The sequence below is a fragment of the Pinus tabuliformis genome, chromosome 9 (assembly GCF_031772625.1).
Source record: "Pinus tabuliformis cultivar Carrire ecotype Pingquan chromosome 9, CPIR1, whole genome shotgun sequence".
NCBI classification, from domain to species: domain Eukaryota; kingdom Viridiplantae; phylum Streptophyta; class Pinopsida; order Pinales; family Pinaceae; genus Pinus; species Pinus tabuliformis.
In genome coordinates, this window is record NC_142307.1 from 1,729,733,405 (window position 1) to 1,729,749,050 (window position 15,646).

At 37.4% G+C, this 15,646-nt stretch overlaps 1 protein-coding gene across 2 annotated transcripts in view; it reads right to left on the bottom strand.

Annotated features, from left to right (window-relative positions):
- Positions 1–2,683, bottom strand: part of LOC149155625 (uncharacterized) — a 98,232-nt gene extending 95,549 nt beyond the window's left edge. The window contains exons 1-2 of one of the 2 annotated variants that reach the window (XM_089445834.1): positions 2,547–2,683; positions 2,331–2,417 (exon numbers count right to left, since the gene is read on the bottom strand). The gene's annotated coding sequence lies outside the window, so the exon portion shown is untranslated. Of the gene's footprint in view, positions 1–2,330; positions 2,500–2,546 lie in introns of those variants that run through there. The other variant, XM_089445835.1, reaches the window with a different exon arrangement.
- Between the last annotated feature and the right edge of the window lie 12,963 nt (positions 2,684–15,646).

Consider the following 15,646-nt stretch of genomic DNA (forward strand, 5'->3'; position numbering starts at 1 on the left):
CCCTTGGATCCTGTTAGTTATGCATGTCTCCCAACTGAACCTATTGTGAAAAACAATTCCTAGGTACTTGTACTCTTCCACTATCTCCAAGGGTTTTTCTTCAAATATAAAGCTGACCTGCTGCTTTTTTCGTTTCAAAGAGAAGATCATGACTTTGGTTTTTCTAGTGTTTACTTGCATCCCAACCTCCTGACAAAAGAGCTCTAAGGCCTTCAAATGCTCTCTCGGACAATGAGCAGATTTTGCAATTAGGATATGATCGTCAGCATACAAAAGTAGTTTCACCACATAACCCACTAGTTGAATACCCTCTCCACTATTGGTGTTTAGCCATTCTTCTAGCTTATTAATATATAAGCCAAATAGAGTGGGGGAAGGGGGCACCCCTACTTGACCCCAATGTCACTACCAAAGCATTCCGAGAAGCCCTCTTTACTTCTGATTTTAGCACTGACTTTCTCACACAATTTATGGACAACAGCTCTATATTCATTTGGGATTCCAAGCTCTTCCATTCTTCTCTAGAGCTTATCCCTAGGAACAGTGTCAAAAGATTTTTTGAAATCAATAAAGAAACAAAAGGCTTCCCCACCCTGAATGTCGCATACTTTTTTAATGAAGTGCCTAAGAGTGATGCAACGATCAGTTGTAGAGTGTTGTGACCTAAAACCAGCCTGTCATTTTGCTTTTTTCCCCTCTTTTTCTGCCCAACTGCTGTTTATACGCTCCATCATGCTCCCAAACAATTTTCCAAGAAGAGGATTGACCATAATAGTGTGATAATTAGACGGATTATTGATGTCTCCACTTTTGTAAAGAGGGATAGCAACACTTGTTGTCCATTCAACTGGAAAATTGTCTCGCGTGATGTTGTTGAAGATCCTTTTGATGATTGGGGCCAAGATCTCAACACCCCATTTTAAAAATTCTGCCTGTAACCCATCAATGTCTTGGGCTTTACCACTTGCTAGATTTTTTATACCACGCTTGACATCCTCCTCTGAAAATAACACGGTTGTAGAGCTGATTATGGGGGGACTACTTTTCTCATGTTTTCTCTCATAGAGGAGCTTTGCATATTCCAACCAATGAGTATCTGAGATATCATTAACTATTTGTTTTCTCTTTTGTTGCAGTTCCCGCCAGAATCCTTTGGGGTTGTCCTTTCCTAAAGAGATTAATTCATTTCTCCTTGAAATCACATAAATTTCTTTTTTTGTTTTTATCAGATTTTTATACTCTTTCCTGCTTTAACTGTCTGCCTTCTTCTCCTTGAGGGATCTTTTAGCAGCCTTGCACTCTTCATCATAAAACCCAGCATAAAAGGGATGTTTTTCCTTGTAGATTCAAAAGTAAGCATGCATTTTGCAATATCTCGAATGCTTTGGATCACTTGTTTGACTTTCACAACGTTGGTTGTAATGGAAAGTCTATGCAATGGGATGGTTCTCATTTAAAAAGGCTCAAGCTATATCAATCCACCAATGTTTCCATGATCTTGTTTTCGAATATGAAAATGGTGTCCTTCTCCTCAATCATAATCCTCTATTCAGATGTCTTTCTTAGTTATCCTTTTACTTTTGACGGTGCCATTTTGAATTTGTTGTTATTATATACCTACTGTTTAGAAAACTATGTATCCCATAGTCCTGAAGCTCATCTTATTTTCTGTCATAAGGTTGCTTTCTGAAAAGAATACTTGATATAGATTATGCATCCTTCTGGCCCATTTTCCTTAAACAATAAGATGCTCTAAATCATCGACTGTGATACAACAAAGGCAACTCGCATGTTTGAATTTTCCCAACTCAGAGCATGCCCTACCTTCATATAAAGGGGAAACATACAATCTATTCCATATAAGAATTCCCATTTCCCCTAGCATGACCAAATAGCCCTAAAAACAACCATGGTGATCTAAAACATTATTATTTGGCCAATGATCAATTTCTATTATTTCCCTGAATTCTCATTTGGCACGTTGTTTGTTGTCTTGGTAACTACTACAAATGTTCAGCTTCACATGCTCATGACATGAGTTGATTTTACTGCAAAACCCAAAGTTTCAGAGTTTCAGCACTCGGCAAGGGTGAGCATGTACTGCTTTTACTGGAACGGCTAAAGTTGCATAGGCATGGATATGAGCATCGGTGAGGATTCATCACTGCTATTCTTATTTTCAGTATATGCACCGAGAAGAAAAATGAGGATTTGATGAAAACATGAAAATTTTGAGATTTGAAAAAAACCACTGACGAAGTAAAAACATCAAACGACCATAAATAGGGAGAATTATTTAAAAAGGATAGATGGAGCTTTACTCAGAGTACCTTATAGTGTGGTTGAATGATGTAAATGGAGTTGAAAACTTCTTATATTTATATATATTCAGGCCCTTCCTCCAGAAACTCTAGCCCCTGAAAACAATCCAAACCAAAGCTGAGCGAAAAGGAAACCCCAAACCCTACCAAAGTAACACTATTGCAAACCCACAAATCTGAGCTTTGGGTTTCACTTATCCAAAAAAAACAAAAAAATGTACTTGCCTGTTTGCGCTCCTCTATTTCGACAGCTGCTCAAACAAAGGGCATAAATGCCACAGTGCCTAGATATTAATTTCGTAGAAAGTTTTAGAGAGGCGAGTTTTTTGTGTTTTTTTCTTTCAGTTTTGTCGGATTCCATGACATGAACTTAGCGGAGATGATACCGCTGTTGTGTTTAAATTGTCTTTTAAATGTAGAAAAGGACCAGATGTTTTAAAAACATTGCATTTTTAATATATTTTATATTGAAAATATTAAAAAAAAAAAAAAAAATGTAAATAGTATGGAAGAGATGGTGTAATGTTATATATTATTTTTTTATTATTTTGACGCACTTAAATTATATAAAAATAAAATTAAAATTGGACACTCTCTAACCCACTATGGAAGAGATGTTGTAATGTCTTAAACGTCTTAACTAATTACATAAAAATAAAATTAAAATTTGACGCTATCTTGCCTAGTATGGAAGAGATGTTGCAATATCCTCTTAAAAATTTTGACTGGGTCGAATTACATAAAAATAAAAACAAAAATTTAATAATTATATTTATAATTGTCGCTGGGGGCAGCGCAATTGGTGATCGAAATAATGTGAAATCTATGAAAACTGAGAGATCCAAGGTTCAAATTGTTGAATAATGTAACTAGTTTTAGTCTTCATAATTGTTGTACTCATTTCAATATGTATCCTATGTAACAAACAAGATAATTAGATAAGATAATTATACTTATGTCCAACTAATGACTACAAAGTAGGTCAAAGGGACTATTGAGTACACTGATGTATATACAAAGCAGGAGAACCAAACAATCTCCTATAAAAGATACAATGCATGAAGTAAATCAACATATGGCCCTAGCGAAGAAGATCCAAGAGCTAATAGGTCTGAGGATCAAACCCATCTCTCCTAACATCTGAGGCTGAATGAATAACACTGAAGAAACTCATCAAAGTCTATTGGCCCGATGAAGAGACGATGGCAAGTGCAGATTGTCCACTAAATTGTTTCATGGAGGGGTTCACACGCTACTGAATGCTGGAGGACCTAGTCTGTCTCCCAGGAACGGATCTGAGATGGAATTGCTGCTGAGATCTCGTGTGGCAGGGTGAGGTCCCATGGATCCCCACTGATATGGAGTCAAGATACGTACTGGTATCAATCGATCTCTTGGTGCCCTTGTCTGAAGGTAGTACCCTGAAAAATGTTGTGATCCTCTGTGTGGGGTCTGGTCTGATGGGAGGTTGAAGAATATGTGCTCGGAACCTAAGAGCCTCCTGCATATATAGGGTCAAACATCTCTAATCAAGATACCTAAAAAAGTCGGCGAGGGTCCGAGAATCTTTGAACAAGCAATGAAACCTTCCTCTCATCTCGTGGTAGACAGGGCATCCAAGAATGAAGTGCACCTCGGTCTCCACTTCCTGTAAATGACATACCTGGCAGAGTTTGTCTAGTTTATCCACTCGGTGGTTCGTCTCTACTCGAAGTCTATGAGAACCTACTCTAAACTGGCCTAGAGGAATGTGAAGAGCATGCATCCAGTGGTGAAACATATATTGGGGTCGAACAATGAGCCTGTCTCTCAGCTCCAAGAAGTGCTCAGCGTAGAAGACCATCTCTGGGCGCAGCCCTCTTGGAGGATTGACCGAGGTGACCTGACAAAATGCCTGTAGATGTCCTCCCTGATGATCTTGTTTAGCTCTTGTCTAGTAGGTAAAAGGTGACTAAGAGCATCTAAGGAATATCGGAAAGGAGGGAGACAATCCAACTAAATTCCCACTGACTCTAAGAGATTTGAAACTCCTGTAAACTAACATTTGGCTCAGCCTGAGGGAGTAGGACAGGCAATAGTCTCAAAAGAGTAATATGCCAAGTAAGGCTATCGATCCCTACTCTTTATCGAGTTTGCCAAGCCCTGGACACGATGCAAGAATGAAACCAATTTGAAGACCGTCTCAAGCCGAAAGGGCTGAGCTCCAAACTCTACAAGGATGATGTGATGTGGCACTGTCAGTTTGCACCTAATGATGGAGTGGAGAAGAAGAAAAGAAAAAGTTATTATTTTAAAAGCATGGGTTTCATGCTCATTATTGATGATCTTCTAGGTAAAAGCAAGATATTCATGCTTCTAGGGTTTGTTAGGTCTTGGGATTTATTGTCACGAGCCAAAGGAGTCAACATCATGTTTATAAGACCCTTCCGGGCAAAACATAATTGGAAAAAGAATTATTTTTTAGTCAAGAAAGTCCTGGAAACTCCAAAAGTACAAGTCAGCCCTAACAGCTACAAGTCGGCCTTAAGGAGGGAACTCGGCCCCTTGGGAAAGCTATATAAAAGAGCAGTTTGACCTCATTTAGCATCCACTTACCCAGAAGTTCAATCTCTCAAGGGAGAATTTGATCTCTAGTTGGAAGCAAGAAGAAGGAAAAGTGAAGGTCTAGAAGGCAAGAAAAATCCAAGGAGGAAGCGAAATTTCTATTTTTGGGCTCTATTTCTCTCACACGTGTGAAATCTAGGGTTTTTGCAACGTCCTAGTGAGGCTGAAATTGAGTTGCAATAGGACGAAATGCAATAACTTATTGCTGGAAGGAAGAAAACTTTGTCTTGACCTCGTTGACTTTGGAAGGAGTTGTCTTGCTTAAGAAATGTCTCAAAAAGAAGTTGAATTAGGGTTTCTACAGCAGCATCGGGACCAAAATTACAGGGTTGAAGTTGCAAGTTGAGTCGCAATATTGAAGTTGGCAAGTCGAAGTTGCAATTTTGAAGTTGGTTGGTGCTATATAAAGAAAGGACTTGTTGGAAGGGCTGACTTGGTACTTGGAGGAGGACTTGGTCTATGATTTGGGTCTTTGTATCTCATTTGTAGCATTTTTATAAGAAGAGAAGAGTTTTACGGATTTTCCCCTTTTAAGGGTTTTGCCCTACTGAGAACCTACTTTATGTTTCCTTTGTTGTTGTTGTTTTGTTCTTAATATTTGTTTGATGAAAACATCTATCTAAAGAACATAGAGAAGATTAACAAAGTTCACAAGCAAATATTAAAGGTTAAGGAAAAACTGAATTAAAAGTTGCCACTTTGAATTTTTCCAACACGGTATCAAAGTTAAGGTGAACAAGAAGGCAATTGAAAGAAGTATCTTGTGGACACAAGGAAGGGTTTGCTTGTCAAGGGGAATCATTTGATCTAGAAGGAGTGTGTCTACATTGAGGAAGACCAAGCCTACATCAAGCTCTCATCAAAGGAAGGCTTGAGAGGAAGATTATGAGAAGGTTGTTGATCTCTATTGTAAAGAGATCTATTTGGAAGGTATATTTGAAGAAAGCATCAAGGGATCTTAGTATCATTCATCGCTCTTGGAAGTTGTTGTTGGATTAATCCTAGGAACATATTTCAAGGACATTAAAGGACATTATTAAAGTTTCTTCCAAGGTCTTGAGGGCATCAAGAAAGGTTGAAGATATCACCAAGGAAGAAGATAATTTTGGTTATCAAGTAAGTATCATATTATTACTCCATGTTTGAATCTGCGGGTCATATGGGTTCTCTCTGCGAGGAGAGCAATAAGCTCATTGGAGTATCAAATTTCCTAGCATGGAAGAAAAGGATTGAACGGGCGCTTACTGAACATGAGGTAATGGAATATGTCACTGGTGAAATTATTGAACCTAACAAAGACAAGACTCAAGATCTAACAAAGTACAAGAAAGGGGAAGTAAGAGCAAAAAGGATCATAGTTGGATCCATTAAGGATCTTCATGTTCCATTTGTTGCAAATTTGAAAACTTCTAAGGCTATGTATGACAAGCTAGTGAACTTGTACTCTACGAGTACATCAGGACAAAAGAGGTCTTTGTGGACTAAGTTATATAAAATGAATAAGTCAAAGGATGAGGATATGGCATCCTTTCTCATGAAGATATTTCAATTAAGAGACCACTTGCAAGGGTTGGGAGAGACAAATTCTAATTCGGAAATAACCATATGTGTATTAAATGCATTGCCACCAGAGTGGAGAAACTTTGCAACAAGCATCTACTCTAAGAAGGATTCAACCCCTTTTTATGAGTTGTGGGCTCAATGAATTTTGGAAGAATCGAGGATTAAGGTAAAGGATGATATTACTGTAATTTTTTTAAGCACTTGATGAGGATCATACTGTCTATTAGGTATGGTAGGAAAACCAAGTTCCTGAATAGCCTTGATTTCAAGTTGTGCATCCTTATAATTATCTAAAGAAAATATACCAAATTGGGCTAGAAAAGAAGGCCACATATTTTTTCTTGGATTCCTTCAAGACTATAGAAATACCATTACCCGTAGTCTGATAGGGTATCTCCCTAGTCAGAATCTTATCGGGAATGAACAATGGTAAAACATGAGGATTCGCTATACTTCCATATACCTTGATATAGGTAGGTGAATGATTCTTCTCCAAACCAATTCCCTAATCGAAGACGATCAAATTCAAATTCTAGAGACATCTAAGGGGCCTTTTTATAAAAGATAACTTGATAAGTTGGTAATGTTACCCCATGAAAATTTTTATAGAAATGTTGTTGATATTTGGAGTCCCAGAGAATATCATGATTAATATGAATGGCAGTTGGATCTTGTAGAGTCCACTTCCATCCCATAGATGAAAAGTCCATAGAAAAATGTAAAGCCTCCATGATATAAGAACTCATATAGAAAAGGGGCATTATATTCTTAGAAACTTTGCGTTTACTCCTAAGGGCTAAATATGGGCAACTAAGTTGTCTAAAAGTATAGTGACCCAATCAAATATAAACCCTTCTAAGGCTCCATTAATTAGGGGTACCCATTGATCAGGAAATTTCTGTACATTAGGGAATGCATGAAGTCTACACATCATAACATCTATTTGAGAATAAGGACCAACAAGAGAGTCAACATACTTATCCCTCTCTTCTATTTTGTGTTTGTTTGAGTCCTTTCTCCACCCTTTAATTGGATCTGAAGCATGCCCATGCTCTTTAAGAAATGCCTCAATGTATTCCTTGTCATATTTGCATTGTGGCTCGGGAAGATGATAGATTCTCCACAAATATTCACCGGAAAAAGACCCGATGACCGTGTGCTTGTTTGTAATAATTCGCCTATCAGCAATACTTATATTATCCATGACCCATCGAACCATATCGATATAGGGAAGAAGTTTCGGTCTGGCTACAATTATGTCCAGAAAATAATTCGCCATATCATTGAAGGTTGTATTTGAAATTGGGGTGGAATTATCAACGACCATTGTTCTTTGAGTAACCTTGGGTCCTTCATCTTCAAAGAATTTGTACATTGCTTCCCATGAAGAATTCCCCGAATATTTAGTATAAAATGTATTAAAAAACAATCCTACCATAACAATCTTTTCTTCAATACTTTCAATTGAAGGGGTAGTGGATTGTTGTTGTGCTGCAATTTTCATATTGCCCTTTCCTGCCTTCGACATCTCTTTGTTATTATGGGAATCATAGCTTGCCTGTATAGAAAACACAGAGATCAACGAAACACTTCTCTTCAGCGAGGACTTAGTGCAAACAATGTAATTTTACAATACTAATATTTTCATTTAAACCAAATCTTCACAATAACGAGGTGAATTGAATGAAAGCATTAAAAATAAATAAAAAAAATAAATCCCCATTATCAAACATTAAGTGTGCAAGGGATAAATCACGTGGGCTTACCATGTCAGTGTTGGGTTGTGTTATATTCTTTCCACGACTAGCCTACGTAGTTAACCAGGGGGTTACAGGGGGGGAGCTCCCCATTCATTGCGCTGATTGCGCGGCGGGGGGGTCACAGGGGGTTTGAGGGGAGCGGGTAGCCCCCGGGGAATTTTTTTTGGACCCTATATTAGGTTGGGTGGACCTACCTATGGTTTTGTGCATGGTTTTCACACATGGTTTTGGATGTGATGTTTTTCGGTCCATGGTATTAGATGCTTCGCATGTATAAATATGTATTGTAACATTGAAAGGAACATAATGAAAAATCAAGATGGTAGTCCCGGTTTTGGGATCTAAGGGAAAATCTCTACGTATATGTGTTTTATGTGTTATGCTCTCGCATTGTTTATTTTCTATGTTTTAGAATTCATATGAAGGTAATTTTTGTATGGGGTTAAAACCTACGTTTGGTATCAGAGCTATTTTGGCTTCAAGGGGACGCCTTTGTTGCTGAGGGGTTTCGCTCGAGCCTGTGGTAGACCCTGTTCAGTGGGAGATCTGCGGGATCGATTCTGGTGGTGAAGAAGATGGCGAGCAGTGGAAAGATAGAGATCGAGAAATTTAATGGCCATAGTTCTGAGTTATGGAAACTCAAGATGGAGGATCTGTTGGTGGATAAAGATCATTGGATCGTGGTAGATCCAGTACTAAACCAACGGGAGTGTCCGATGAAGAATGGAAGAAGTTGGATCAAAAGGTAAAGAGCACAATACGATTGTGTGTCTTAGATTCAGTATTGCTAAATGTATCAGGGGAAGGTATGACAAAGACTTTGTGGGACAAGTTAGGGACTTTGTACCAATCTAAGTCTTTAGTGAATAAACTATTCCTATGGAAAAAAAAACTGTATAGCCCGAGGATGAAAGATGGAGACTCAGTGACAACATCTGAATGCATTTAATATTGTGGTAAGTCAGTTATTGTATGTTGATATTAAAATTTCAGATGAAGATAAGTGCATCAGTTTGTGTATTCTCTACTAGATTTGTGGGATAGTCTGGTTATTACAATAGGTAGCAATGCAACTGCCTTGCAATTTGATGAAATACTCTCATCCTTGTTGATGGAGGAGATGAGACAGAAAAGTATGGAGATCCAGAATGGTGATGCCTTGTCTGTACGAGGACGGTCCCAGAATAGAAACAAAAATAAGTCATCGAGTGGGAGCTCTAAATCTAGAGGGAGATCTAAATCTCCAGGAAAACTTGTAAAGGTGGTTTGCTAGAAATGCGGAAAGGAAGGGCACTACAAAAGGGATTGTAAATCTAAAGCTCTTGACAAAGGAAGGGGATCTGATGATGCTCCTTCTACAGAGGCGAAAACTACCTCAGATGAAGGTGGGGATGTGTACTTGGCTTCTTCAAGTACACATGTAGATCATGAGGCATGGTTGATTGACTCAGGTGCATCCTTTCACTTCACTCCCCATAGAGAGTGGTTCTGCGAGTATGAGAAATATGATGGTGGTGATGTCTTCTTGGGGGATGACAGGAAGACTATAATTGTTGGTCACGGAAAAGTAAAGTTGAAGTTGCAAGGTGGAAGGGTTAGAACACTTCTGGGTGTTCTGCGTATTCCTGCATTGGCAAGAAATCTGATTTCCGTAAGAAAGCTGGATGATGCAGGTGTAAAAACAGTGTCCGAGAAGGAACTTGCAAAATGGTTCGGGAGCACTGGTATTGATGCGGGGAGTTGGGATTGGAACTCTGTACAAGATGCAAAGTAGCACTGTTGTTGATGGGTGCAATAGTTTTGTGGTTCTTGAAAGTGGAGCAGAAAATCTAGTGGTCTCTGGAGAGAAGGGCCTTCAAATACTTCATGGTAAAGGTATGGTAGAAGGTATGAGTAATAGCTCTATGGATTTTGATGTTTGTGCAAATTGTGTGTATGGGAAGCAAAATCGGTGAGTTTCCCCTCTGGTAGTAAGAGGGCGAAACAGATATATTGTGCACAGTGATGTGTTTGGACCTGTGAGGGTTCCATCACTGGGTAAGTCTATGTACTATGTATCATTTATAGATGACTTCTCAAGGAATACATGGATATATTTCCTTAAGAAGAAATCTGAAGTCTTTGACAGGTTTAAAGAATTTAAAGCTCCGGTGGAAAATCAGACAGAGAAGAAGATAAAGGTGCTGAGGTCAGATAACGGTGGAGAGTTTTGCAGCAAGGAATTTGAAGAATTATGTAAGCAGTGTGGTATAGCACGACAGAAGACCACTCCATACACACCTGAGCAAAATGGAGTTGCAGAAAGACTGAACAAGATGTTGATGGAAAGGGCAAGAAGGATGCTCAATGGTGCTGAGTTAGGACAGGAATTTTGTGCAGAGGCAGTGAAGATAGCATGTTACCTGGTCAACAGATCACCTTCATCAACATTGGAGGATAAGACTCCACAAGAGGTATGGACTTGTAAGAAACCCTCTCTTTCATATCTGAGGGTATTTGGATGTGATGCATATGTACATGTTCCAAAGGAGAAAAGAACAAAGTTGGATAGTAAATCTGAAAGGTGCATCTTTATTGGCTATAAGGATGGTTTAAATGGTTATAAGCTTTGGAACCCAGTAACAAGGAAGGTTGTGTACAACCGAGATGTGGTGTTCAGAGAGGTGAAAGATGTTATTAAACATGAAGTCTAACCAAAGGAACCTGAGAAGATAGAGTTTGAGCTTAAGGAGGAAGAATCAGACTCTACAGCAGAAGAGGAATCAGAAGATGAAGAGCCACAAACTTCGGATGTGAGAAGATCAGTTCGAGAAAGAAAGAAGCTAGAAAGGTATAATCCATCTGCTTTCTATTCAATTTTTTTTTTATCTATTACTAATGATGATCCCAAAACTATGAAGGAAGCAGTAGATTCTGTTGAAAATGGCAACAAGAAATAATAAAAAAAGAAGTGCTAAAAATAGCAGTTTGAGTACCAGTGTTGGATTGGGCAACATGGAATGAAAAATGGAAGTGCTAAAAATAACATTCTATTTTTAGCAGTTCATGGTGGATTCCTATTTTAGTCAGTCTCTGGACTAAAAATAGGAATTTGATATTAACAACAGTTTGTAAATTAATTAATTAATTCATCTTGAGTTAATTAGTTGAGGAAAAACAAACTTGAAGTCTATGCGAGGACATGCAACAGTTTCTCTATTAATTGAGGAATTTATCCATCAGTTAAAGAGATAGGGATGAGTTGTAATTAGTTGGCTCAATTAACTGAGTCAAGTCCAGTTAGATTAATTTAACATCTTGTTAAATTAATGAGAGTTCAGTTAGTTAATGCTTGTATGCGTGTAACTACTGTATTTCAGATAACTGAGTATTCACTCATGGATAACTCATGCATGTCAGTTCAGACAGAGACTCAATTGAGATTAGAGAAGGGATAGTGTACTATCAGTTGGATGAATATTTTTCCTATAAAGGAAGCTCATCCATGATGAGGATTTATCTCCTTCAGGACTACGTAGTTCGATCAGAGGTTCATGAGTGTGTGAAGAGGCCAATTCACACAAGTGGCTGCACTGGACTCCAATCAAAATTGTGCAAAGAAATAGGAGGCTTGGAGGGCAGACCAGAGGTTAGATAGAGGCCTTTGATTGTCTATGAGCAGCAGAGGTATTGCAGAGAGAGCAGGATAGCTTTTGAGATGATTTTTTTTGTAATATTGGCTATATTTCCACTTGTATGATAATACAGAGATGGGGCTTTAGGCTGGTGCTTTCCCCTAGATATTTCTTCTGTGTTATGTGATTGATTCATTCTTATCAGTTATATGTGTTCAAATTGATGTTGCTCATGTTCGATTAAGCTTCCGCTAAATTGGTTGTAGAAGTAGATCAAGTATTTTGCTTTAGTCTGTTGCATTATCAGGTGATCTACAGGTGGGAATTTCTACAGATTCAGAGGATGGCAAACTCTGGAAAGAGGCCATGGTTGATGAAATGACATCTTTGCAAAAAAATGAGGCTTGGGATCTGATGGAGTTGTTGGCTGGAAGGAAACCCATTGGCAGCAAATGGGTGTTCAAGAAGAAGACAAATGCAGAAGGAAAGGTGGAGAAATACAAAGCTTGGTTGGTAGCAAAAGGTTATTCCGAGGTGTTGGGAATTGATTTTGGTGATATTTTTTCTCATGTTGCCAACGTAGCTTCTATTAGATTACTTTTATCAGTTGTTGCTGCTTTTGATTTTGGGTAGAATAGATGGATGTGAAGACAACAACCATAATGAAGATTTTCATTATGTTCATTTCAATGTTACAATACATATTTATACATGCTGAAGCATCCAATACCATGGACCGAAAACCATCACGTCCAAAACCATGGACCGAGAACAACAACCATAATGAAGACAGGAAAAGGGCCAAATACATCAACCATATGAAGAAGCAATCTGTCCCATATGCTATATTTAGCTTTGTGGATGTTATTATAATTTTCTTTCTTTCCAATGCGTTACAATGTACACGGCATTGAATTAGTTGGATATTTGCCATAGAATATTATTTTTATTTTAAAAATTATAAAATATTTTCTAGTGCACAATAATTTACAATATACCAAAGCATCACTTCTATTTAATGCATCAAATTAGGTTAAAACATTTAACTACAAAATATAGTTTATTGCTTCATTTTTTTTAATTCAAAGTTTTGTTTTATTGATTTATTGTCATGACACACATTAAAATTTTATATAAATAATGCATTGACATGTGATTTTAAAAACAACAATGCACATAGAACATAATGCATTAATGCGTGTGGATTTTTGGTGCATCAAAATTGTTGAAATGGTAACTAGGTTTGGTCTTCATAATGTATATTTTATCATTATGATTTTGTAAAGAGTCAATTTACATAATGCATTAATGTGTGTGGATTTTTGGTGCATCAAAATTGTTGAAATGGTAACTAGGTTTGGTCTTCATAATGTATATTTTGTCATTATGATTTTGTAAAGAGTCAATTTTTTTTTTTAGTCAAAAGATAATTATTTTATCATGCTCCATTTGGTCATTTAAAAGAAAAGGAAAAATTAAATTTTTATGTGTCTTTTGGTCAAATCCCAACTGCCAAGTCGACCCTCTAGATGACAAATCACCTTAGCCTTTAGAGGCACTTTTTCAGATATGAAAACCACTATATATTAACATCATTACTTCACCATTTTGCACTCATTCATAACTCTTATTGGAGAAGAAATTCTGAGATATTTGTGGAACTACATCTCTATGGTATCTGAGCTATCTATAGCACTACATCTATGTGATATTCGATCTATCTATTGCACTTCATCTGTGGCGAATTTAAGATCTATCTAAATCATTCTTTTGTGAAATGTGAGTTCCTGAGGCTACATCCTCTTGTAGTTTTGCGATTTTTTTAGGCTCTCTATCTCTGTGATGTGGTATTTAAGGACATGCATGTATGATCAAACTTGTTGACTATCTCGAGGACAAAGTATGGCAGAGTTGGGACTATTGGTGGACGATTGACTTTGCACTTGGGTAATTGGTCCACTGGTCCTTTGTGCATTGTTATCTCTACTTTTCTTAAATTTCTAAAGTATAATTGCTTGATGAAGATTAAATAAAAGCTAAAAGAATAATAACATTTTCACAGGTAATTATCAAGATCAGAGATTCTAGCTTGCAATCGAATTTCAAGATGGTATCAAATCTAGATTGAAGGGAGTTAAAGAGAAATTCAATCTAAGGAAGTACAAGTCTGATGTGCATCAGAACAAGAGGAGATGAGTTAGGAATTTAAGGAGGACAATTTTCATGTTTTGTCTAGGTTGAGTTTGAAGAGTTGTTGACTAAATTCTTAAGGAGAAGTTCTACGCTACTTTACTGTGGGGAATAATGTGATTAGGCTGAGGTAATCCCAAGCCTAGTAGATAGGGTCGAGACCCTTATGAAGACTAGAAGTGCAGGATGAGTCTAGGCCGAGAATTCTTGAAGGGGAGCGAATTGTTTACAAAGACAAAGAAAGGGTGTAACCAAAACAAATGAAGTTTGTAATATGTCATAGTTAACAATGAGATGGCCGAGTTGTAGTAGACTATGAAAAGTGTCTAGAATGAAATTTGTGACACACCACAAGTGTAATACCTCTAAAGAGACATTGAGTTATGAGATGGGTGTAGAAATTATGTTGTAGATTCGAAATTGCTCATGAAATTTACTAAAACACACGACTCACATCTACTATACTGCTATATGGAATTCAATTCACAATCGAGATCACAAACAATAAACATGCAAGAAGAAAGATCACACATGCACATAGATATATCTAGGTGAAAGAAATTGCTCAAACCCCCTTCCTATCTATATTGCATTAATCAAAGAATAGAGATGTAATACATATGCTTGCTCAAGCCTGAGCACACCCTGACTGAATGACCCTAGCCAACACTTATCCAATTTTCAAGCCCTCCAAGCTCCTATTTCCCTAAAATGTTCCTTGAGGATTAGGCCTCTATTAATTAGGAAATTCCCTCAATTGAATTGCACAAGTCCTTTAGGCTCATCCTTTGACTGCATGCACCACCTGTTCACATTGGAATAGTTTATAACTAATAGTACACTACCTTGTAATCTCCATCTCAACCAGGTGACTTGCTGATTCTTTGCATGCATAAATTATTTTGGGATGATTAATTAGTTAACTGGTTGATCATTGAATGTGGTTGAAGTCACACTTCCACAACTTGACCTTCCACTAGTTTCTCCAATAGTTAGAACTAGTTTAACTGACCATAACTCAATTTAACTGAAATAGATTGCTATAAATTAGCAATCAATCATATTGAACTAAACTCAAGCTTTCCCAACTTGAATTAACTGAGTTAACTAAGTGACAAGTGCCATGTCAGCTCAGTTAACTACCTCCAAGATTTATGTTGATGTGGAAATTCAATTTTTCTCTAGTTTTACCAAGGCATGGTCAAACTGAGATTTTTTTTGTTGCATTTTCAACACTTTCTCTTAGCAAGAAAGTGATTATTTGTCACCCTAATCTTTCCTCCATGAAACTCGAATTTTCCTCTTGACAAAGCCTTTGTCAAAATGTATGCATCTCGTTCCTATGTTGGAATGTATTCTAGCAACATAATCCATTTGCACACAATCCTGTAGATGGTGATACCAGATACCTATATGATTTTATCGATCATGAAATACATGATTTTCAGAGAACTTGATGTAACTATGATCATCATAGTATATCACATTTAGATCCATCATCTGACCAAGCAGTCCCACAAGAATCTTTCTCATCTAGATCGCCTCACATGTTGCTTGAATAGCAACCATATATTCTTCTTCTGCTGAGCTGAGT